We start from the raw sequence: 25623 nt of genomic DNA, 5'->3' as shown, positions 1-25623 counted from the left end.
AAAATCAAAAATAAACAAAACAAGAAGATATAAGAGGGGGAAGGGAGAATAGAATACCGAAAGATTAAAGGAGCTGTATTTTAATTTTGAACGTTGAGCTTCACTTCTTGACCATAAATCAACACGTGACCTGATCACTTGCATTCCTACTTCAATTTCAGAGCACCCACAGAAAAGACCTTCTAGTTTGTTTTATTTGTATCCTTTTGTTTGTGTAAGTCCTTGGAGAGTGTAGTTTACTGTTTTATGGGCAAGGGTGTATATTTGTCTGACATAAAGGGTAATGTGCTATCGATTCCATTCTTTTAGTTATGTTTTTAGATCTATCAATTTCAGGAGAAAATCATAAGCCTTACAGACATTAAAAAAGACCTGAATAAATGGACCATGATCAAACATAAAAAAGAGAATGTAAAAAATGTCAATGTCCTCAAATTAATCTATAAATGCACTACAGTGCAACAATAAGCAGCAAGTGTGTGTTTAACCTGATAAGTTAATTCAAAAAATTATATGTATGGAACATAAAAGAGTAATAGCTAAGACACTTACAAGAAGAATAATAGTGAATAAGGGAGGAAGACTTGCCCTACCACACAAAAACACTCTTTTAAGAAGTTCTAGTAGGGGCACCTGGGTTACTCAGTCAGTTGAGAGTCCAGCTCTTGATTTTGGCTCAGGTCATGATCTCAGGGTCAGGGGATCAAGCCCTGTGTTGGGCTCCGTGCTGAGTGTGGAGGCTTCTTGGGATTCTCTCTCTCCCTCTGTCCCTCTCCCCAATTTGCACGCTCTCTAAAACAAAACAAAACAAAACAAAAACTTCTACTAAGAGAATGTGGTGCTGGGGCTGAGATAAGCATCTAGACCAATGGAAAAGTACAGTGCAGGAATAGACCACTGGCAGATCCTGTGAGTTGGTTCATTCAGTACTTATTTCAACCCCATCCCCCTTGCTTTTGTCCGTAGTGGAGGCTATTCAAACACTCTAATCCCTAGCCTCCTTTTAGGTAAGGGTGGCGTATTTAAGAGTTTTATATGGTATGATTTAGGCATAAATCATCAGGGAAATTTTCTCTTCCTGAAAAATTACAAGGGAATGAATTCAAAAGATCATGTTTACAGTTCCCTCTTCTTCCTGACTTAAACATAGATACAATGCCTGGACATCAGCAGCCCTCTTGTAACCACAAGGAAAGTTAAGGATGGCAGAGTTGTCATATAAAAGCAGTTCAGGACCTTGACGATGCTTTTAAATGGCTTGCCAGCCTCAACTACTTTCCCCAGACTACTTACTAGATGAAATACATCCTGTTTAACAGGTAATATAGTCTATTCCTTATAATCAAACAGAACGTTAACTCACACATACACACAATCTTGATATTGACAGAGGTCCAAGTATCAATCATTACAATCAGTGATGCCAAGCCAAATGGTTAGCCACCTGAACAGACTAGATTCCTCACTTCAGAACTCAACAACAGCAATTCCAGGGATTATTTTTTTAAGCTTAAAAAAAAACTGAGTTAATTGACACACATTACATTAGTCTCAGGTGTACAACACAGTGATTCAACAAGTTTATCTGTCATGCTATGCTCACCCCAAGTGTACCTACTGTTTGTCACCACGTAATGCTATTAAAATGCTATTGGCTATATTTCTTATGCCGTGCCTTCTAGTTCTGTGACTTACTCATTATGTAACTGGAAGCCCATAATGTAGCTACCACAATGTAAGTAACGATCACTTACGTAAGGAACAATTGAAAGATCACACATCTTGAAAGACTAATACGTCAGATTGCATTAAAATTAAAAAATACAGGGGCGCCTGGGTGGCGCAGTCGGTTAAGCGTCCGACTTCAGCCAGGTCACGATCTCCCGGTCCGGGAGTTCGAGCCCCGCGTCAGGCTCTGGGCTGATGGCTCAGAGCCTGGAGCCTGTTTCCGATTATGTGTCTCCCTATCTCTCTGCCCCTCCCCCGTTCATGCTCTGTCTCTCTCTGTCCCAAAAATAAATAAAAAAAACGTTGAAAAAAAATTAAAAAAAAAAAAAGATTGTCTCTCTCCCTTTCTACCCCTCCCCTGTGCACATGTGCTCATACTTCGTCTCTCTCTCAAAAATAAATATTTAAAAAAAAAATACAGCTTCATCAAAAGACAGATAAAATAACAAGACAAGCCAAAAATTGGGAGATCATTGTAACATATAACCAACAGCATAACAATCATAATGTACTCTGTAAGAACTCTTACAAACTATTTAGAAACTAAAGTAACCCAGTATAAAAATAGGAAAAATCCACGAGCAGCAATTCCAAAGAAGAAGGGAACACAGATGTCTGATATATATACGAAAAAGATGCCCAACCTCAATGCTAATAAAAATTAAGGACACAATGTGACACCATTTCATTCTATCAGATTTGAAAAAAACAAACAAAACTCTAAGAAAACCAGTATAGCATGGACATAGAATGAGGATTTAGACATTGATGGTGCAAATGTAAATTGGTATAAGCCCCACTCTGCAATACAATTTGGCATTATATGATACCGATAAAGATGCACACAGCTTATCTGACCCATCATCTCACCTCTAAATATAAACACTGTAGAAATTCTCACCCACATACAAGCATGTGTATAGTAGCACAGTTTTCATATAGTGTGCATGCACACACACACACACACACACACACACACACACACACAATCCCACACTGACAGAATAAAATCACTGTGATAAAAGTATGCATTGGAATACCACAGAACAGTTGATAACTAATAGGAACGATGATATATTTATCTCAGCATAAATGAAACACTCAATAAAATTCCAGTAGAGTATGGAGTGTGATACCATTTATATGAAAATTTTAAAAAGGAAAAGAATAATGTTTTAATAAACATTAATGTGTTTAGAGAAATATATATGTAGCAAACCCTAAAGAGAAATGACAAATAGAGTTATTTGGTCAGAGGTTATCACCAAAGAGAAGGGAGAGGAATACAATTGGGAAGAGACACTCAGTTATTTATAATGTCTTGTTGCTTTAGCTGAATAGCAAAGACATGTGTTCCTTTTTATTTTTTGTACCTCACAGACAGGTACTATTTATTTTTATACGAATACAGTGTTTTGTAAAATTGCCAAGGTTCTACATCAAATCCCGTTTTCAAAAATCTTGCCATGAAATTGGTCACTGCTCTTCTGTTATCAGAGGAGATGGCTTTAGGGACATGGAAATATGATCAAGAATAAATGGATTCAACTGAATTCCAACATCTTCTGAGGTATACTCTGAGATCTCTATGTGCAGATGACACAGAGCTCCCCCAGCTAAAATAAGCTCTAACCACCGCATCTACAATACATCGGAGGTGATTTGCAGAACCAACTTCTGAAGCTGTGCCTGGCAAACAATCAACAAACAAGTAGTGAATTTCACCATGGGGGAGCACAAGACAGTATTTTTACTGAAAAAATAATCCATATTCGACCAACTGCCTGATGAGCTTTCTCTCTGGCACAATTTAGAAAAGAGGACTTGATGGGGCACCTAGGTGGCTCTGTCAGTGAAGTGTCTGACTTTAGCTCAGGTCATGATCTCTCGGTTTGTGAGTTTGAGCCCTGCATCAGGCTCTGTGTTGACAGCTCCGAGCCTGGAGCCTGCTTCGGATTCTGTGTCTCCCTCTCTCTGCCCTCCTCTGCTCACACTCTGTCTCTCTCAAAAATAAATTAGCATTTAAAAAACATTTTTTTAAGAGAGGACTTGATGACAACACAAACTATTTCTAAAGACATTGACCCAGTGTGGTATTGCCTAGAAAAATAGCCAACAAAATGTCAACTATCATCAGAAAAGGCACAAAGTATTATCTAGTAATTCTGGATAACAAGCGTGCTTGGATAACATATGGTACACTGTGTGCAGTTAAAATTGTTGCACTTGAAAACGAATTCATCTGGAAAAGATTCAAGAAGATTAAGTATAGTGATCAAGGGGATGTGGTTGTGTTCATAATGAAACACAAGAGTTTGACCATCCGGAAACTAAGATTTCAAAAAGAATATGACTGAAATATACCAACTTCTCCAAAGGTGTGAATGAGACATTTTAAAGCATGAGAGAAGGAGGGGGAAATCAACATAGATGGACAGCCTGCAATGTACTCAGCTACTAAGTTTGGTGCTTTTTCACCCATGTTCATTTTATTTTTAAAATGTAAGAATTTTTTTATAGAGTAATCATGTGAAACTCATTACTACAAAAGATGCTACAGAATACATAAAAGTAACTTCTTACCTCTTCTTGCCCTTACTCATCACTGCATTTATTTCTCTACACATCAATCTTCCCTGTTGTTTTTTAAACTCTTTGAGAGTACCTTTACTTCCTTTTCATCTTTTATGTCCAGCACATAGTATCTGAGACAAGCTTTGGCACTTAATATATAAAGTGAAATAAGGGATGAAAATATCTTTAGGTAACTCCAAATGTGCACTCATGGTTTAATAATGGAATGAAGGATTTGGGGAAGACATGCCTGACTTAGATACTGAGGTGTTTTGTTTTTTTTTAAGTAGGCTTCACAACCCAACACAGAGCCCAATGTGGGGCTTGAACTCACAAGCCTGAGATCAAGACCTAAGCTGAGATCAAGAGTTAGATGCTTAATCAACTGAGCCACCCAGGTGAACCTGATACTTGGGTCTTAAAAAAAATTACACAAGGATGCTCTTCTGTAACAATGGATGTCCTATAGAAGAGAGCGAGATGAGCAGTGTGTGTGGGGTGAGGGAGGGGGTAGTGGTGGTGGTTGTGATGGGGAGGCTCCTGGGTCCAGTCCCAAGTGGCAGTTTTATGCTCTATACACACTAACAGAACACACACCTGAGTATACACAACATAAAACCCCGATCTATACAACAGATAGCAAGGACTTAGAAGGTCTCCTATCTTCTTCCTCCCCAGTGTTTGCATGGGTCCAAGACTGATAAAGACAAAGGTCAATACAGGTTTGGGGCAATAGACAAACCAAGTGAAAGAGTTGATCAATAAACTGATGCAGCAAACATGATGGGCATTTTTTCCAGGGTTATAAGACAAGATTAATTTAGGCCAAAGAGTTGGAATTCTATGGATTTTTCTTTTTTTTTTTTTTTTAATTTTTTTCAACGTTTATTTTTGGGACAGCGAGAGACAGAGCATGAACGGGGGAGGGGCAGAGAGAGAGAGGGAGACACAGAATCGGAAACAGGCTCCAGGCTCTGAGCCATCATGAGCCATCAGCCCAGAGCCTGAAGCGGGGCTCGAACTCACAGACCGTGAGATCGTGACCTGGCTGAAGTCGGACGCTTAACCGACTGCGCCACCCAGGCGCCCCTCTATGGATTTTTCTATCTTCACTTGATATAAGCTAGACATTGCAAAACTAATTAGTTCCAAGTGAGATTATCAGAACTATAAAGAGCTTCACATCTAGTAGAATGTAAGTGATCCACATGATGAAAAACTGAGGCGAGATGGTTGACTATCTTAAGACTAGTTCCACAGTCACCTGAAAACCCGACTTAAATGCAGCATTGTTACAAAGCTCAGGAGGGGTGATCTTAAGTGACACGAAGCTTTAATAGCCCAGAGGGAAGAAAAATCTTGGAACAGCAATTTTCCTCCAACAGATGATGCGGGGACAGGAAGGGGGCTGGCAGGTTAAACGTAGGTGTATTGTTTTGAAAACTACATTTATGTAGTTCAATAATATCTTTAGTGCTCTGAAGATATCAAGCTGTTCCGTAACTAAAAGCAGACACTTGGCTTTCTTCCGGCTGTTCTAGTCCTCTTTTTACATCAGCATCTATGATTTTTATGATCCTCAAGGCGACTACTTGTGACACTCATCTTGGCTTTCTCTACAAACTCATTCAGCCATGAAGAGAACATGAACTTACGCTCATCTGAAACTGCGTAATTAATATTTGTGAGGCACCTATGAGGTAAACCACAACCAGCTGTTACATTAGCATTTTACAAGGAGCCAGATCTGCAGGCAAGGACAAGCATTCTGAGCGAGGGTAACATGTACTTAGCAGTACAAAGAAATCCTATGTCCAGTAAGTCAAGTTGTTTGTTATCTAAAATATGCTGACTGACCACTGATGATGCAAAAACTTTCCCTGGCCCCACACACTTCCCAGTCCCACCACAAAAGGGGCAATGCTTTTTGTTTTAAGCTTTAAATTAGATCAGTGATACATGAACACATACTTAAGTCTTTTTGGCATTTCAGAAAACGCTGTCATTTTCCATTCCTATCGCTCTCCTCCCAAAAGTAAAAAATGGGTTTGCTTCCTCTCAGACATACCTATACACACATATACATATGCTCCCATCTATGTGTGACTATACGTAAATGAAACTTACATATACATATATATGTGATATATATGATATGATATGTCATATATGTGATATATATATGATATATGTGTCACATATATGATATCTATGATATGTATATGTGTCATATATGTATCATATATGATATGTATACATACAGAAACTATGTGGTAGCTCATAAAAGACATATTTGTCAACTCCCACCATCCCCCCCCCACACACACACACACAACACATCTTGGAGATTCTACTGTGTTGGGCTGCAACAGATATAGCTCATTCCCTTTCACTGCTTCATAGTTAACCTCTGAAGGTATTAAAGTACCTCTAAGTACCTCTGTTATTTGGTAATAGCCTTTTTTTTTTCTTAAGAGAGCATGCACATGAGCAGGGGAGAGGTGGGGAGGGGGGAGAGAGAGAGAATGAATAAATGAATGAATGAATGAATGAATGAATGAATGAATCTCAAGCAGGCTCCACATTCAGCACTGAGTTTGACATGGGACTTGATCTCACAACACCAAGATCATGACCTGAGCTGAAATCAAGAGCTAGACGCTCAACCAACTGAGCCATCTAGGTGCTCTGGTAATGGACAGTCTTATGCTTACCTCCTGCCAAGTACACTGAAGTAGAAACACATGGTTGGATAGATACTTGCACCTCACCTTCTAAAGGGCTGCAGCAATTCAGTCCTACCAGCCTTGCATGAGAGGCCCAGTGAACCCCTATTCCCACCTACTTGTGGCATCGCCAACAGTTTTATTTAAGGCAGCTCACTTTGACCTACTCTTTTCTGGACCTCTCAGTTGAATCATTTTTCTAGGCAGGAATAGGGAAGGTGGGTCTAAGAAAATGAAGACGTAAGAAAGTAATTTATACTGTCTTCTTAGGCTGCCAGCAATTGATGAGCTTTCTAGCAGGCACAGCTCTCAAAACATCTATGCCTCCCCCTTCCTTGTTTTTCCTGACACTGGTGGGAAACCTCACTCATTCATTTGCCCATGTGCCCCTCTCTTAGACCAACACTAGGTGTATCCAGCCTGAAGGCCTTATGTGCTCCATACAACTTCTGGCCGAGGGTGTTGTAGAGAGCCACAGAAATGTCCTTATCTCATGCTACTATTTCTATTTCCTGAAGGAAACCCTAATAATGAACCATCTTTTGAAAAGCAACTTTATTTATGTCATACAATATTTAACAGAGCTTTCTGTCCTTCCAAAGCCAACTGTCATAGCTACTCAGTCAATACATAGCTTTCTAAATTATTCATTGGATTTTTGTGATTTTTCTACACGTCCTCAAAAAGTTCTCAATAAATCAATTTAAGGAAAATGTACAAAGGAGGAAGTCCCTTAAAATAGTGTTTTGAGAGGGGATGTAGTGTTGGGAAAGCGTTCATAGTTCTGAGGAGTGTTTCTTCTCTTCAAAAAGCTTCATTAAAGCACAATGAAACCATTAGTGACATCAATGGCACATTTTAACCAGTAAATTAGACAGCAACATTAAAAGCTCAAAACTGATCATCAGGGTTGGCTCCCAGAAGCTAAGAGGAAGAAAGACTAATCCCGTAGCACTACATCCTGCAATTTATCATCTCTGATTTTTAAACCTTCTCAGAAGAGGCTCGATTTATTATTGCAAGGAAGGTAGTTTACAAGAAAATATTTAAATCTTTTTGAGCTATATGACAACTCTTAGTGCTTACAATACTTCACTAAGATGGTGTACTCACTGGGCTGAAAAAAAAGCTTTGTTTTTTTCTGTCTTCCTTGCAAACTTCCACATTAATCCATAGTAACTGAGCATAAATAAAATTGTAACTTCTTTGGGGTCCCTGGTGGTATAACTCTTAGAAACACTTAGTCACTTTGAAAGATTAGCTTCCCAGGCCTCTTATATTACCTGTTTCAACAATTATTCTATGGGAATGTAGAAAACAAGAAGGATCAGAGTGGGGGAAAAGGAAAAACAAACTCCTGCAGTGTCCCATCCCCAAATGTAAAGTATTGTTTATTTCTCAAGATGGTGGAGCCACTGGCCATTCTGATGACTGAAAGACAAGGTTCTTATAGAGATGATGCTCTTGAAATTATTTTATTGTTGAAGCTTGAGAATTTCAACAGCTTAAAGGAATATAAGTCACCAGATATTCAAATTACAGTCAGGTATGGGGCCCTATAAGCTCAGTTATTTATAAGACTTTAGCCCAGGACCAGGTGGCTTCACCTATAAATTCTAACAAATATTCAAAGAAAAATTAATGCCAATCCTTACCAAACTCTTCCAAAAAATAGAGGGTAGACATTTCCAAACTTATTTTATAAGGCTAGCATTACCCTAATGCCAAAACCAGACAAGGACACTACAGAAAAAATACAAGCCAATATTCCTGATGAATACAGATGTAAAAATTCTCAAAATATTAGCAAACTGAGCTCAACAATACATTAAGAGGATCGTGTGAGGGGCGCCTGGGTGGCTCAGTTGGGTAAGCGTCCAACTTCAGCTCAGGTCATGATCTCATGGTTCGGGAGTTGGGGCCCCGCGTCCGGCTCTGTGCTGACAGCCTCAGCCTGGAGCCTGCTTTGGATTCTGTGTCTCCTTCTCTCTCTACCTCTTCCCCTCTCATGCTGCCTCTCTCTCACTCTCTCAAAAAATAAGTAAATATTTTTAAAACTTAAAAAAGAAAAAGAGGATCGTGTGAGTGGGATTTATTCCAGGAATGGAAGGATGGTTTAATATCTGCAAGTTATCAATGTGATAGCATTAAAAAAAATGAAGGATAAAAAGTATAATCATCTCGGCAGATGCAGAAAAAGCATTTGCCAAGGTTCAACATCCATTTATGTTTTTTTTAAAAAAACTCAAGAACGTAGGTATAGAGGAAAGGTACCTCAACATCATAAAGGCTATACATATATGACAAACCCATATCTAACATCATATGTAACAGTCAAAAGCTGAAAGCTTTTCCTTTAAGATCAGGAATAAGGAAAGGATGCCCACTCTGGACACTTTTATTCAACACAGTACTGGAAGTCCTAGCAAGAGGAATTAGGCAAGAAAAAGAAATAAAAGGCATCCAGATCAGAAGTGAAGCTGTTATATTTGCAGATGACATGATATTATATATAGAAAACCCTCAAGACTTCACCAAAACACTACCAGAAGTAATAAACAGATTTAATAAAGTTGCAGGATACAAAATTAATATACAATATCAGTTAAATTTCTATATGCTGATAATGAACTATCAGAAAGAAATTAAGAAAACAATTCCATAAAAAAATACACGTGAATAAATTTCACCAAGAACACAGAAGATCTGTACACTGAAAACCCTAACACACTGATCAAAGAACTGAAGACAACACAAATAAATTAAAAGATACTGTATTCAATCGATTGGAAGAATATTGTTAAAATGTCCATACTAGCAAAACAATATACAGATTCAATGCAATCCCTATCAAAACCTCAATGGCATTTTTCACAGAAATAGAAAAAATAATCCTAGAATTTATACAGAACCACAAAACACCATGAATAGCTAAAACAATCCTGAGAAAGAATAAAACTGGAGGCACCGTGTCTTCTGACTTCAAACTATATTACAAAGCTATAGTAATCAGAGAAGTAGGGTGTTGGCATAAAAACAGGCCAGTGAAAAAGAATAGAGAATCCAGAAATAAAATCACACATACATGATCAATTAAATTTATGACTAAAAAGCCAAGACTATACTATGGGGGAAAGGAGAGTCTCTTCAATAAATGGTCCTGAGAAAACTGAACAGTCACAGTTAAATGGATCAAACTAGATCTCTTATACCACACACAAAAACTAACTTAAAATGGATTAAAATCTTTCATGTAACACATGAAATCAAACTCATGGAAAACATAAATGGTAAGCTTCCTGACATCCATCTTGGTGATTATTTTTTGGACCTAACATCAAAAGCAAAGACACTAGAATTTACAAAATACCCAAGAGGAACTGTACCAAACTAAAACACTCTGCACAGCAAAGAAACCATTAACAAAATGAAAAGACAACCCAATGAATGGGAGAAAATATTTGCAAATCCTATCTTTTAAGGGGTTCAATAACCGAAATATATAAAGAACTCAGACAACTCAATAGCAAAAAACCCCAAATAATCCAATTAATAACATGGGTAGAGACATTTTTCCAAAGAAGACATACAGAAAGTCAACAGGTTCATGGAAAGGTGCTCAACATCAGTAATCCTCAGGGTAATGTAAATCAAAACCATAATGAGATAGACATTTTAACAGGTGTGAGGTGCTATTACCAACAAGACAAAAGATCACATGTGTTGGCAAGGATGTCAAGAAAACAGAACCCTGGTGCACCATTTGTGGGAATGTAAATTGGTGGAGCCACTATGGAAAACAGTAGGGAGGATCCTCAACAACTTAAAACTAGAACTACCATACGATCCAGTTATTCTTCTTCTGGATATTTACCCAAAGGAAACAAATACACTAATTTGAAATGTTACCTGTACCCCCATGCTTACTGCAGTATTATTTATACCAGCCAAGACCAGGAAGCAACCTAAGCATCATGGATGAATAAAGAATAGGTGACATATATACCATGGAATACAATTTAGCCCTAACAAAGAAGGAAATCTTTCCAGTTGCAAAAACATGGATGGACCTTAGCATTATGCTAAGTGAAATCAGAGGGAGAAAAACAAATACTGGATGATCTCACTCCTATGTGGCATCTTAAACAAAACTACTCATAAATACAAAAGCACTGATAGATGTTGCAAAAGTATGGGCAAAATGAGTAAAGGTGGTCAAAAGGTACCAACTTCCAGTTATCAAATAAGTCATAGGAGATAATATACAACACGGTGGTTATAGTTGATACTATATTGTATAAATCAAAGTTGTTAGGAGGGTAATTCTTAACAGTTATCACACAAGAAAAACATTATAACTATGTGTGGCAATTAAACTGACGTATTCTGGTGATCACTTCATAATATATACATACAGTGACTCGTGGTACACTTGAAAGTAATATATGTTGATTATACCTCAATTAAAAAAAAACTTAAAAACCTAACATGGTATGCTACAGAATCATATTAACAACTCTTGACTTTTTTATTAAAATACTTCCTCTAATCTACAACTCATTATTATTCATGTTTAAAAATCAAGTCATGAAAAAAAAATGACTTAATTTGGTCTGATTGGGTGAATGCTAAAAAACAATAAGAAATCAAATAGTCTTAGAACTGGAATGTATCTGAGAAGTTCTTCTGTTCATCTTCCTCTCAAGGAAAGGAGAAAAATCCCTGAATAAACTTAAAGGCTTTGCTTCCACGTGGGCATTGTATTTTGCCTTAAAATGGATGTATGAAGACTAGATATATAGATTTGAGATGTTTTGTTTTTGGTGTTTATTCAGCAATAAAGAAGGTTTTTGTTCATTCAAGATATTTGGGTACGGATTAAAAGCTTCAAAATATACATCTCCATTTCTACACACAAAAAGACAATTTTCATAAAGTTAAGGGAAAGTAGGATCTTTCTTGGAGCAGAGCTGGTTAAACCTGATATAGTGTCCAACATTATTAATTACCAAGTGCTCATGTGTTAAGTGTCATTTCATATGCAACCAGCTTATTTACTCTAATGCAGCACAAGAGATGGAAAGAGATGTATGGGAAGAAGGAAACGTACCACAGTTCCGACTGCCTGATGAACAACAGGCTCACCTAGAAATTTCACGTTATTCAAGAATATCAAGATGGTCTACCACTGCAAGACAAAGACATCAATCTGTCCCTCAAGCAACAAACTCTACAAAGATAATGGACGATATGTGGCAGCATATTACAGCTGATGGCTGAGGTTGACAAGGGAGAGGTGGTGAGGAAGAGACCTCTTTGACTGGAAGGGGAGGGGATTTCAGAAAGGTTTCACCAAGACAGCATTTCCTACGTGAGCATTTCTGGTGTACTCAAGACCTGCCCTGTGCTACTTCCTTGGGATCAGAGCTCCTATCCAGAATGACTATCAGGAAAAGGGGATGGATATGCAGCCATGATACTTCTTTAATGTCAGGCTGCAGTTTCATGTTTTAGAGTAGTGAATCCGGACCTGTTTCCTTTCTACCTCTGTCTTTCATTGTGATGCCGCTGATTGCTGGCTGGTCCCATCTGGAGATGTGTAGCTGACGGCTAAGCGTTCATTTCAGAGAGCCATGAATAAACTTTCAGTGACCCACTACCATGCAATATTCAGTTTCAGAAAATAAAATATAAGAGTTTTTTTTTTACGTCCTTACCCCAAAATGTATTTTTCAAGGAAAAAAGAATACTAGTCATAAAGACAATACTCAAACACACAAAATTGTAGCTATGAGCAGGAGTTCTCTATTGCTAACTACTCATCATCACAGTTGAATGTTTTAAAATCCTTAATCAGAAAGATTTTATGATATTGCTCTGTAAAATGAGATTAGGGCTAAATTCAAGAGAGTATAATATTAAATTCTGATACTACTGCACTTGTATAATGGACACCTACTGACTCACATAACCATACACTTAAAACACTGAAGTTTAGGGGCACCTGGGTGGCTCAGTCGGTTAAATGTCTGACTTCAGCTCAGGTCATGATCTCATGGTCTGTGAGTTCAAGCCCTGCATCAGGCTCTGTGCTGACAGCTCAGAGCCTGGAGCCTGCTCTCTCTCCCTTTCTCCCTGCCCTTCCCCTGCTCATGCTCTGTCTCTGTCTCAAAAAGAATAGAAACATTAAAAAAAAACACTCAAGTTCAGTAATTTGCTGGATATTCTCCTCTGGACCCTTATATCCATCAGAGGCACTATTTAGCCAGCAACTATGGAACCCAGCAAGTAATTGTTGAACATGATTGAATTTTAAAAAATGATAGCTCTACGATAAACATTGAGGTACATGTGCCCCTCAATAGCCAAATTATGGAAAGGGAGCAAATGTCCATCTACTGATGAATGAATAAAGAAGGTGTGGTATAGATTCACATGATGGAATATTACTCGGCAATAAAAAAGAATGACATCTTGCCATTTGCAACAACATGTATGGAACTAGAGGGTATTATGCTAAGCAAAATAAGCCAGTCAGTTAAAGACAAAAATCCTAGGATTTCACTCATGCGTGGAATTTAAGAAACAAAACAGATGAACATAGGAGGACAGAAGGAAAAATAAGATAAAATCAAGAGGAGGCAAACCATAAGAGACTCTTTTTTTTTTTTTTTTTTCAACGTTTATTTATTTTTGGGACAGAGAGAGACAGAGCATGAACGGGGGAGGGGCAGAGAGAGAGGGAGACACAGAATCGGAAACAGGCTCCAGGCTCTGAGCCATCAGCCCAGAGCCTGACGCGGGGCTCGAACTCACGGACCGCGAGATCGTGACCTGGCTGAAGTCGGACGCTTAACCGACTGCGCCACCCAGGCGCCCCAATAAGAGGCTCTTAAATACAGAGAATAAACTGAGGGTTGCTGGAGGGTAGGTAGGGCACTTGTTGGCATGAGCACTGGGTGTAACATGTAAGAAATCAATCACTAAATTCTACTCCTGAAACCAATACTACACTATATGTTAACTAACTTGAATTTAAATAAATGTATTTTTAAAAAATGAGACTTGAGGATCCCAGGACTGGGTTTCCAATCCTGGTTCTGCCACCAGTCAGCTGCTAATTTACTCAACTCCTACGAGTCTCAGTTTTATCCTTGTTAATTGTGGATGATAAGGAGACAGTAGAGGGTCATTGGGATGGTTGAATACAATTAGATACATATAGAAGCCTTTAATAAACATGCAACCTTTGTGTCATTTTTCTACCTACTAAGCTGCCTTTAGTACAAAAAGTGCACTGTTAACAGTAAGAGGCAGGCAAGGTGCCACTTCCAGGGGCAACTTTTGTTTTTTCTTAAGTTGTATTTATTTATGAGAGTAAAAGCTCATAAACAAATGGAGGAGGGAAGACAGAGAGGAGGAGAGAGAATCCCAAGCAGGCTCCACCCTGAACCCATGAACTTTGAGATCATGACCTGAGCTGAAAGCAAGAATCAGATGCTTAACCAACTGAGGCAACCAGGCACCTCCAGGGGCAACATTTTTAATGACTAAAAAATGTGGAACAGTGCCTGTAGCCTACTATCATTCAAACTCAGGAACAAAAAGCCCATCTTTACTTCCAACATCCAACATCACCTCAAATTTCGAAGCAAGGCTAAAGCATATAAAGGTCCACAGTGGATGCCTACAATTGCCACATTTTCATAAGATAAAAGAAAAAATTTCAACTAAGTAATTTCAAAGATTGGAAATCATAGTATTCCAAAATGTTAATTCAGTTCCTGTTACTTTATTATTCTCTTTTGCCTTAACTGTCAAGAAGCTCAGAACAAAGTTTTATGTCTAATTTTAAAAAGAATGCTTAGTCTAAGCTTTTTGCTTTAACTTTTCTCCTGACTCACACTTCTTCCCCCTTCCAGAAGAATGCTACTGAATTTGTGGCTTTTATTATACATTCAGAGAGATGGGGAGGCAGGTTATAAACAATGAGGGAACACAGCAACACATTTTCTTTAAAGAGGAAAAAAAAAAGAAGAGACAAAATTGTGCGTCTCAACCTAGCACAACTTGAGACCAAACAGTGAGAGTCAGAAAACCCTTTGCAGACTGTCACCAGCACAGGGTTATTTTGTTGAATGTTTCCTTCTGAACTGCTTCCTACTGTGATCCCCCTCTGGACTTCTTTGCAAGCAGCAGAATTTCTCTGGTCTCTCTAGTTTCAAATTTCACCAGACATTCAAGGAGCTGACTCAAGACTACAAGTGGCCCCATCTACAAACCAAGGAGGAGGAGTTATTTTGGAAATAAAATGATGGTATGAGCAGTCACAGTTTCCCAAGGCCTTTCCAGAAAATAGAGACCACAATTCCTCCTACTAGATTTTACATTCCTCAAAGCCACAGGATAAGCAAGAACATTCATCTTGAGAGCCTCATTAACAGAAACATCTCAAGCAATTCTCTATCTCCCTTACGGGGACTATTAAGTGACTTACAGAAACTGGGTATTCAATAGAGTTGTTGAATAAATAATACACTGTCGAGACCAACAGCAGCAAGTAAGATTCATCCATGGTTCACTGTTAAGGCGTCTCTTCCAATGGCCGTATGATCACATGAAAAGACAGGGAACTTTTAAGATGCAGAAATTCTACCCACAATCCTAACCAACCATGTTAAGCTAGACAACAGGGAGCAGGGCTGGTTTCTGTAACTGACGTGTGTAGTTTCAGTAATTCCCTATTTACATTTTGATTGAGCCCCCACAGTATGTATGATATAGATAATGAGATAAGAGGGGACCAATGCAAAAACATCTTTGTGACAGCAGATTGTCATCCTTGTGACAATTGCTGTAACAGTGATGTGGGAGCCACAACCCAGCTTGGCATACCAGGCAGGGCTTCACAGGAAAGGGGTTTTCCTATAGGTATTCAAGTCAAGGACAAGTTCCTTATATGAGGTTCAATCAGGCAGAGGGAAAGAGCAGGCATGAAGTTGGTCACATGAATGTGTCTGGTCTATACTGGCTGGTGGCTCGGGCCGGCAAGGGGAAGGGGTAAGGCAGCAGATAAAGCTAGTAACTTGGACCGCAAAGGACTAACTGCCAAACAGCTGAACTTTGTTTTGGTAAAGTAAAAATCCAGAGTAGTTCAAGAAGAGGAGTTCCATCATCCAGTTTTCGGAGCAGTAAGTCCGTAGGCTGAGTAATAGGAGCCCAAGTTAATAATTACTGAGCATGCTCTGAGTACCACGCATGGTACTAATGTATTAACGGTTCGATGTGCGTTGTCCTTACAATAGGCCAGTCAAGTAGGCACTATTTTACGGGCATGGACAAAGGGTTTAGTGAGATTAAAGGACTCGTCTGAGATGTCATGGCTAGTAGTGGCAAGCTGGGACTCCAAACAGGGTCTGATTGTGATGTGTGCGCTCTTAGAACGAGAAGGGGAGATCATAGCCATGGCCCTTCACCAGCCCAGAGATAAGGAAGGTCTGAACCAGGGCAAGGAAAGCGGAACTTGCATAGCCAGTCATACTGAGAGAGCTGGGAACTGCAGTTTCAGTAAATTGATCCTGAATTCATTAGAGAGTATTGCAGAATCAAAGATTCGCTTACTCTAAAAACTTGAAAGAATGCAACTATAAGCCTTACCTTGGAAACCTAAGTCTACGATGAAACATCATTTTGTATGGAAAAACCAGAAATACTTATTTTAAGAAGCCTCATGAACAAAAGGGTCTTCAAAGCTTGGTATTACGCACTAAAAAACACTTTTGTGTATCCCAAACCTAGTGTGCATGAAACCACAATACGATTCTGCTTCCCACCCACTAGGATGGCTATAATAATAAAACAGCAACAACAGAAGGAAAATAACAAGTGTTAGCAAGAACGTGAAAAAATTAGAACCCTTGTAGATTAGTAGTGAGAATGCACAGCCACTATGGAAAACCTTTTGGTCGTTCCTCAAAATGTTAAACATAGGATTATTATATGACCCAGCAATTCCCCTTTCAGGTATATACTCAAAAGAAATGAAAGCAAAAATTCAAACAAATATTTGTAGGTCAATGTTCACTTTAGCATGATTCACAACAGCCAAAAGGTAGAAACAACCCAGGTATCTCTCAACAGATGAATGGACATAATGTGGTACATGCATACAATGGAGTATTATTCAGTTATAAAAAAGAATACATGCTCCAACACAGATGAGCCTTGGAAGAATTCTGCTAAATAAAATCAGCCATACACAAAAGGACAAAGATTGTATGGTTCCACTTGTATGAAATATGTAGAAGAGGTGAATTCATAGATACAGGAAATAGGTTATCAGGGGATGGGGATGGGGGGAGAGTTTTTGCTTAATGGTTACAGAAAATCTATTTGGGATAACGAAAAAGCTTTGAAAATACAAAATGAGAATGGGCATACAACATTGTCAAAATACTTAATGCCACAGACTTTTACACTTAGAAACAGTTAAAATGATAGGGGCGCCTGGGTGGCTCAGTTGGTTGAGCGTTGGACTTCAGCTCAAGTCAGGATCTCACAGCTCGTGAGTTCGAGCCCCATGTCAGGCTCTGTGCTGACAGCTCAGAGCCTGAAGCCTGCTTCAGATTCTGTGCCTCCCTCTCTCTCTGCCCCAACCCACTCACATTCTATCTGTCTCTCTCAAAAATAAACATTAAAAAAATTTTTGAATAGTTAAAACGATAAATTCTATGATACATATGCGCATACACACCCACACACCCACCCACAACAAACAATTTCCCCTCAAAGATGGGGGGAAACTAATGTTCAGAGTTTCTTTTACTATTGCCAGAGGGAATAAATGCAACCTTTCTTACCTAGAAGATCTATATCCAACTTAATTCCTGTCCTAGGTAAGGATGACAACATAGACAAATGAATGGAGAACAAGAGGCTTTTCAAGTGTGCTATTCAAAATAATTCAGTGGCTTCCTACCACGTACACACTAGTATTTAAACTATTTTACAGAGAATACAAGGTTTTTTCCTGATCTGGTTCCTACTTACCTGTCCAAGCCCAAGCTCATCTCTCACATTGTTGTTGCTCTCTAGAACTTTATTCTTCAGCCCCAGAACGTTCAAAGTTCTCCCATTCCTGTTTTTCCATGCTGTTCCATGTGCTTCGAAAAGACTCACTCCCCCAACTCACCTTTCACCTATCCAAAGTCTAATCAGTCTCCCTTCAAATTTCATTTCCATGAAGCTTTCCCCAGACTTCTGAGGCTCCTCCACCCGTGGTCCATTAACTCTTTATTTATCCTTCTGCAATAGCAATTTTAATAGTCTAATTGCTTATCTGCATGTCTATATTCTACCATTATTCTGTTGACAACAAATATGCCATTTTATTGCTCTCTGCAGACACTAGTATTCCATAAGTGGTGTTTTAAAAAATGGGAAAGACAGTGAGTCCAGCACTTAGCTAGGGAGTAGAGACTCTGATCCCCCAAATTCTCAGGAGCCGTCAGTCACTCATTGGTGCTTCTCTAATATCCTTCAATGGACACCAAATTTCAGTATGAATACCATATATTATGTACAAAATAAAACAATCAAAACCAGAAAGCCTGCAAAGGACCACCCATACCCGTGAGACTGTCCAAAGTCCACACCATTTGGAACCTGAGGAAGTTTTCTGAGAAGGCAACTGAAAATCAATTTATTGAAAATGTGCTCCAAGTGAAACAGAATTGCCCCATCATAAAGATGCACTGAATATGCATTGCAGTGAAGGGAAACAAAATCTAAAGGCAAAGAATAAAAGTGTTAGTCATCACCCACGACTACTAACCTCAAGTGGTGGGTACTTTGATTCTTTTTGTCACTAAATATATCTGTTTTCAAGCAGACCTTCCACATTTTATGCGACTACGTAACTCCTTTAAAATCTACCAAATTTTTGGTTCTGCTTCTGAATACATCTGATAACTGGGTTATTCTAATGCTCTACCTAACTGCTGTAATGGATATCAATATGGGATCTTCCTGTCACCAGAAAGATAGGTTTCTTAAAAAAAAAAAAAAGAAAGGTTAGCCAACTGATACTGATTGATGAGTTTGATCAGCATGATTAGGGCTTCATGAGTTTAATTAAAAGTGAGCATTTAGTCCTTCGGGACTGATAATTCCAACATTAGGAATGCTACTGTCCAGGCTTACTTCTTTATGGCTGGAATGGTGGTTATATGAAGACCTCTTCACAGCTATCTCTTTCCTTCTCCCCTCCAAGACTGGTTGCAGCACTCCACAGATTTCCCATTTTGCCATTCAGCTAATTCCAGATCTATTCAATTTTTATTATCTACAACTTCCATTTCTATCATTATTTCTTTTGGAAAACTCATTCCGTATCTCTAACAGCCAGCTTTAAAGTAAACTTCTGACCACTTGTAAGTTGGAGACTACTTAGTAACCCTGGCCTGATTAGACAGGACTCACTACTGAAGATATATTTACTGAGTTTCTACTCCCCTGTGCTACTCTTGTCTTGCTAACAAGACTCTATTATTACCAGCATGCTGGATCCACTGTAGAACAGAGAATTAGGGATGAATATCAAAATGCTGTCCTTCTGCCTTTCTGGAATGTCTTTTTATCAACAAGCTAAGGGGAAACCTACACCATTGCTTCATTATGACAGCCCAGGCCCCTGCCCAGCACTTGGAAATGACTGGAGTTCTGGGTCTTCTCTCATCAAGGTACCACTTGACACTGCAGCAGGAACCTTGCTGGTCTTCAGAGGCATTCCAAAAAGAAAAAAGCTGGACTCTGCTGTGATTGAGTCCCCAATGGCCTAGCTAAGAATTTTACCTAAAGGTCATGTCACATTTCAACACAACCTCAAAGAGGCTTTTTAACATGCTCATTTCAGAAGGACGTGGCTTGGCCAGTCCTAAGGCTCACACATGCCCTTCAGCAAGTCCAATTTCTAAGTCCTCACTCAGATGCTCCCCATCTCTCACATCCAAAGGCCAGACCCTTTGGGGGGGGGGAAAGATGGTGAGGCCAGGAGAGCTCAAGCCCTGCGTTTCAACTCTGGCTCCCTGACTTAATCCCATGTGTGAACCTGGGACTGTTATTCATTCCTCTGAGCCTCTGTGTTCCCAGTTCTCATAGCATTCATACAAATCTTTTATATTTGAAAAGTTTGCCGAAAAAAAATAGTACTACTAAAAAACAATCCTTACTAATGTAAGGGCTAGGAACTCCTACTTTACTAATTACTAAGATTGAGTCATAAGTTTGGCTCTCCCAAATCTGCTGTCCATATATCTGCTCTCCCTATTGGCTGGACTGGATTCTCCTTGCATCCATTCCATTTAATTGATCCATGTTAGCTCCCTGGGGAGCTCTGGGAGATTGAAAAAAAAAAAAACAAACAACAAGTAGAGTGCAACTCAGTGGGGTCCCAGAGAGACTGAAGGCTGAGGCCAAGCCCATAGAAGCAATTATGGAAAAAACAACAACAAAAAAAACTCCTTGACTTAAAAGTTTTTAAATTGCCATTTTTGCAAGAATAGGTTCTGTTTATTCTGTAAATACAAAATAAAAAAGATAACACTATTCTCTCAGGATGGATGTGAAAAATGATGGTAATTCAAAGCCTTGCTTGCCTCCAAGTCCTTTTACGTGGTCACCGCATTGTGTTTATTGTACCAAGGAAAAGACTTCACAGCCTTCTGGTTTCGAAATGAGATGTCCTTCTCATGTTGGTCTGTTTTTAATTTATTGAATTGTAAGCATAATCTTCTGGGCACCAGCAATTCTGTCAAGTGGATGGGCTCAGCCTGATCACTGAAGACCTTAGAAATAAGGAAGAGAAAGCTGACAACTATTTATAATTCCCCCCTCCAGCCCTAGCTCTCCTGTAATTAAGGTGTTGGATTTATGGAAGCTCCTTTTTTTACAGGTCAGCTTTATTGAGATATAATTCACATGCCATACCAGTCAGCCTTTCCAAGTGGACAATTCAGCGGTTTCCCATATGTTCACAGAAATTGTGCAACTCTCACTACCATCCACTCTTAGAAGAGTTTCATCACCTCAAAAAGAAACGCCATGCCTATTAGCAGTCACTTCTCCCCAGCCCCTGGCAACCACTAACCTATCTGCTGTCACTGGGCATTCGCCTACTGTGGCCATTTCATTTAAGTGGAATCATACAGGATTTGTCCTTTTGTGACTGGCCTCGAAGCGCCTTTTCAATCTCCTCTGGTGCCCTGTTCCCTCTCCCCTTCCCTTGTCTGGTACATGCCTTAGGGTCCTCCCCTACATCCTCTGCTCCATCCACTCTCCACTCTGTGTCTGGGGAACTTCATCCCCTCAGTCCAAAGGCTTGGATTCCTCAGCTGAAGGCTCAGAGCTTCTTCTCAAGCCTAGATCTCTGTACTGGGCTTTTGGTCCCTACATCCACAGCTTCCTTGGCATCTGTCAACTTCTCACAGACAATTCAGAGGTGTCAAAAAGCAACTCATGGTCTCCTGTCATCCCTCAAAGCTACTCCTCCAGAGTTCTTCTCTCACACTTACTTGGCTTGCAGAACCAGAAACTCAGACCTCATCCTCAAAGCTCCCCTCCTTGGCCTTTGCCTCCATATCCGGTGACCAAGCCCTGGTAAGTATTTCCCAAACCACCCAGATTACTTCTACCTCAACACCCTTCTCCTAGTCAGGCCTTGAGGTTTTTTTTGTTTTTGTTTTAATTTATTTTTTATTTGAGGGAGGCAGAGAATGTGCGAGTGGGTGGGGGTGGTGGGCAGAAGGAGAGAGAATCCCAAGCAGTCTCCACATTGGCAGCGCAGAGCTCAATGAGGGACTCGAACCCACAAAACCACGAGATCATGACCTGAGCCAAAACCAAGAGTTGGACCCTTAACTGACTGAACCACCCAGGCACCCCCATGTCTTGATTTTTACATTTATTTATTTTTTTTTTTTTAATTTTTTTTTTCAACGTTTATTTATTTTTGGGACAGAGAGAGACAGAGCATGAATGGGGGAGGGGCAGAGAGAGAGGGAGACACAGAATCGGAAACAGGCTCCAGGCTCTGAGCCATCAGCCCAGAGCCCGATGCGGGGCTCGAACTCACGGACCGCGAGATCGCGACCTGGCTGAAGTCGGACGCTTAACCGACTGCGCCACCCAGGCGCCCCTACATTTATTTATTTTTGAGAAACAGAGTGAGACAAAGTGTGAGCGGGGGAGGGGCAGAGAGAGGACACACATAATCTAAAGCAGGCTCCAGGCTCTGAGCAAGCGGTCAGCACAGAGCCTGATGCGGGGCTCTAACCCACAGACTGTGAGATCATGACCTGAGCTGAAGTTGGACGCTCAACCGACTGAGCCACCCAGGCGCCCCATGTCTTGATTTTTAACCTGGAGTGTGAACTAACTCCAAGCTGGTCTCTTAGCCTTTAGTCTTATCTCCTTCCAACCTATCATTAGACCCACAGTGACTGACCCAGAGCAGCTCTGCTCAGAGAGACTGCCATGTGTAGGCCCTTCTGCGTGCCTGACACAGCATGGCCCTACCTAGCCTCTGCCTCACCCCCATCTCACCAGGAGCCATGGTCACTGGAACATCAGCTCTCACTATGTTTCTCCTCCAGCTCACTTGGATCTTGCTAACTGCCAGATCTATGTTCTGCACAGAGGGAACAGCACCTGAGTGCCTCCTCTCGACCTCCCCAACCCATTTGTGTTGTTTTCCCTGGCTAACTCATTAGTCTTCTAGTCTCCTTTTCAAGGCAATTCTCCATAACAAAGCACTACTCCCAAGAAGTTAGGGACTCCTCCTTTGTTCCCATGACATACTACTGCAATCATAGCTTATTTCATAGAATTTGAATCTTCTGTTTACTTTCTCCTGTCTCCCACTCAACTGTAAGCTGTGACAACAGGGGCTATATCTGTTGTTCACCATGATAGGGGGATAGGTCATTTATTATATTATTCAGCTGATACCCTCAATCTCCAGCACACTAACTTCCTGGCACAATACAGGTACTTAAAAATGCCCCTAGCATGACAGCTTACCATTTTGCAACATACAGGCCATAGGCAGCGTAGGATTCCATTTTACCAATGGTAGGAATCAATCCAGAATATATTTGTTTTTTAAATTTCTTCTATCTGGGAATATTTCATCATGGGGCCTCACCAAAAACAAACAGATTCCTTTCTTACAAGGTACCAAAAACAAAAAAAAAAACAAAAAAACAAACAAACAAAAAAACCAAACCTACATAAACAGCTCAAACATCAGTTTAATTTTTTTTTTTATTTTTCTTTCTTTCTAAAGAGAAGGATAAAAACATGCTGTCCATTCAGAGTCCTGATTCCAGCACTCCACCTGCCCTGATCATTTTTGTTGAAATGGACTTGTGTTTTCACTTATAAATAAAATGAAGATGATAAACCACACCTTATTATGTTCCAAGAATAAGAAGAGATGTGAAGGTACCATGACTCTGAAAAGAATGACCTACAAGAAATCAACAGATCTGCCTTGTTCTTCTATGTCAATATAAAAATATTAGCCCAACCTCAACACCAATTAAGTAATGTTACACACAGGAATGGATTAAGCCCTGTGGAGACATATACACAGGGCCCTGAGCTTGAGACACCCAGGTCACCTGCTGAACACCCACCTCCCTGACACTCTGATTCTTCTATCGGTTGCCCAGATGCAGGTAAGGGAAACCCATTACATTTTCTTATTTCAGCCCTAATGGATGAGCAACACATCCGTTTCTCCTTTTCCATCCTCCATGCTACTCAAATTCTTGAGAACAGGGCTGGATTCTACAAAGGAGAAAGCACGATTAGGGTACTACATTAAGGATCACTGTGGAAAGTCACCTATTGTCTGATAAATTCATAATTATAGGTTGCTTCTCTGTTCTCTTAGAGGCACCATAACAGTCTTTTAATTTTAATTTTTCTGGTGGAGTGAAGGACTTTCAATCATTTAGGAGGCCAGCTGTGTTGTACTTCAGCTGCAAAATATGAAAGTTCTCAAGTGTGCTTGGCATATATTCTGAGTTGAAGCATAACACTGCTTATGCAGGCAAAATGTCCTTGTGCTGCAGATGCCTAGTAGTGACATGGGGACTTTATACATATGTAGTCCATCGACACCAGCTTCTTTACCAGTGAGCACATGCTGTATCACTTTTTCTTTGTTTCACGTCTCGCTGATTGAATGGGCACCAATTCCACTTAGAACCATGCCCCCACGGAATCTTAAAATTAAAAGGAGCCCTGGCAATAATCAGTTCTAATGCCTAAGTTTTAGAGAGCAAGTAAATTAAGCTACAAGGTTGTCTTTTACATGGTCATACTATCAGGTAAAGCTACTCTTTCCATTAAGTTTGATAGAGCCCTTCTCCATCAAGACATTTCATTTCCTTATAGATTTTCCAACAAGTCTAAAGGACAACCCACAGATTTTTTAAAAAGTGGGGTGGGGAGTACAGGATCTTCATGTTTATAATTATAGTCAGTGGATTCCAACATCCAGGCGTTTGCTTCATGATGGAGAGCCCACCTCCAATGGCTGATACCAACGTTCCTACTTCAAATGGATTCCCCACCTAGTCTAGCAAAGTGGACAGCCAGCAGAAACAAGACTTAAACCTCTAAGATGCTTGTTCCAAGACGAAGAATTTCAAAGTTGGCCGTGCCCTGTTACCAAAAGAGATAGAACGGAAGGTTTCGGCAACCTCAATTTCTCCACAGTGGCTTTTTCAAATTTGACTTCTTTCCTTTAGCTGCAGATTTCCAGCCCCTGCTCATGTCTCCTCAGGAACCTTCCCCCACTAATTATCCCCTTGCTCTTCTCTCTCTCCTTGATCCTTCCCTCCTGCCCACCGTAAGCCTGAGTTTCCCTCGCTATGAAACACATGCAGCAGGATGACTATGTCCCACCCCCATGTGCTCCCACCAAAGGCTACTCGTCCTTCTGTCTCCCTGCATTTTCAAGCTGCTGTAAATAAATAGCCATATATTCTGACAGCTGCCTCTTCTTTATTTCCATTCACTCACACACTTCCATTCACTCATTGCATTCTGGCTTCTGCCCTCGCTATGCCAGCAGATTCCCCAGATTCCCCCAAAGCAACTCAGTTTCCAGACCTTCTTTTTTGTACCATCTGGATACTTGGTGAATGTGTCCCCTTGTCTGATCCCTACTCCCATTGTCTGAAGTTAAGGCCCTCATGTCTTTTGACAATGACCTTATGCCTGATTTTCCTGGGCAGAACTTCTGTCTTTGTGTTTCTTGGAAAGTTATACTGCTTTTAGAGCTAGGTTTTTTTTTTTAAGGTTTATTTTTGAGAAAGAGACAGAGTATAAGTGGGGGTGGGGGAGACAGAGAGGGAGACACAGAATCCAAAGCAAGCTCCAGGCTCTGAGCTATCAGCACAGAGCCCAACAGGAGGCTTGAACCCATGAACGGTGAGATCATGTCCTGAGCTGAAGTCAGACACTTAACCAAGTGAGCCACCCAGGCACTCCTAGAGCTAGTTGTTTTGAAACACAAATCTGGGGT

General features: G+C 40.0%; 1 protein-coding gene across 19 annotated transcripts in view; it reads right to left on the bottom strand.

Moving 5' to 3' along the window:
• Positions 1 to 25623, bottom strand: part of RYR3 (ryanodine receptor 3) — a 529106-nt gene that overhangs the window by 395636 nt on the left and 107847 nt on the right. The gene's annotated exons all lie outside the window — the stretch shown is intronic.

Source organism: Leopardus geoffroyi, chromosome B3 (genome assembly GCF_018350155.1).
Source record: "Leopardus geoffroyi isolate Oge1 chromosome B3, O.geoffroyi_Oge1_pat1.0, whole genome shotgun sequence".
Lineage (NCBI taxonomy): Eukaryota > Metazoa > Chordata > Mammalia > Carnivora > Felidae > Leopardus > Leopardus geoffroyi.
Note: the sequence above shows the minus strand (reverse complement) of the source record. Positions and strands in the feature narration are given on the sequence as shown.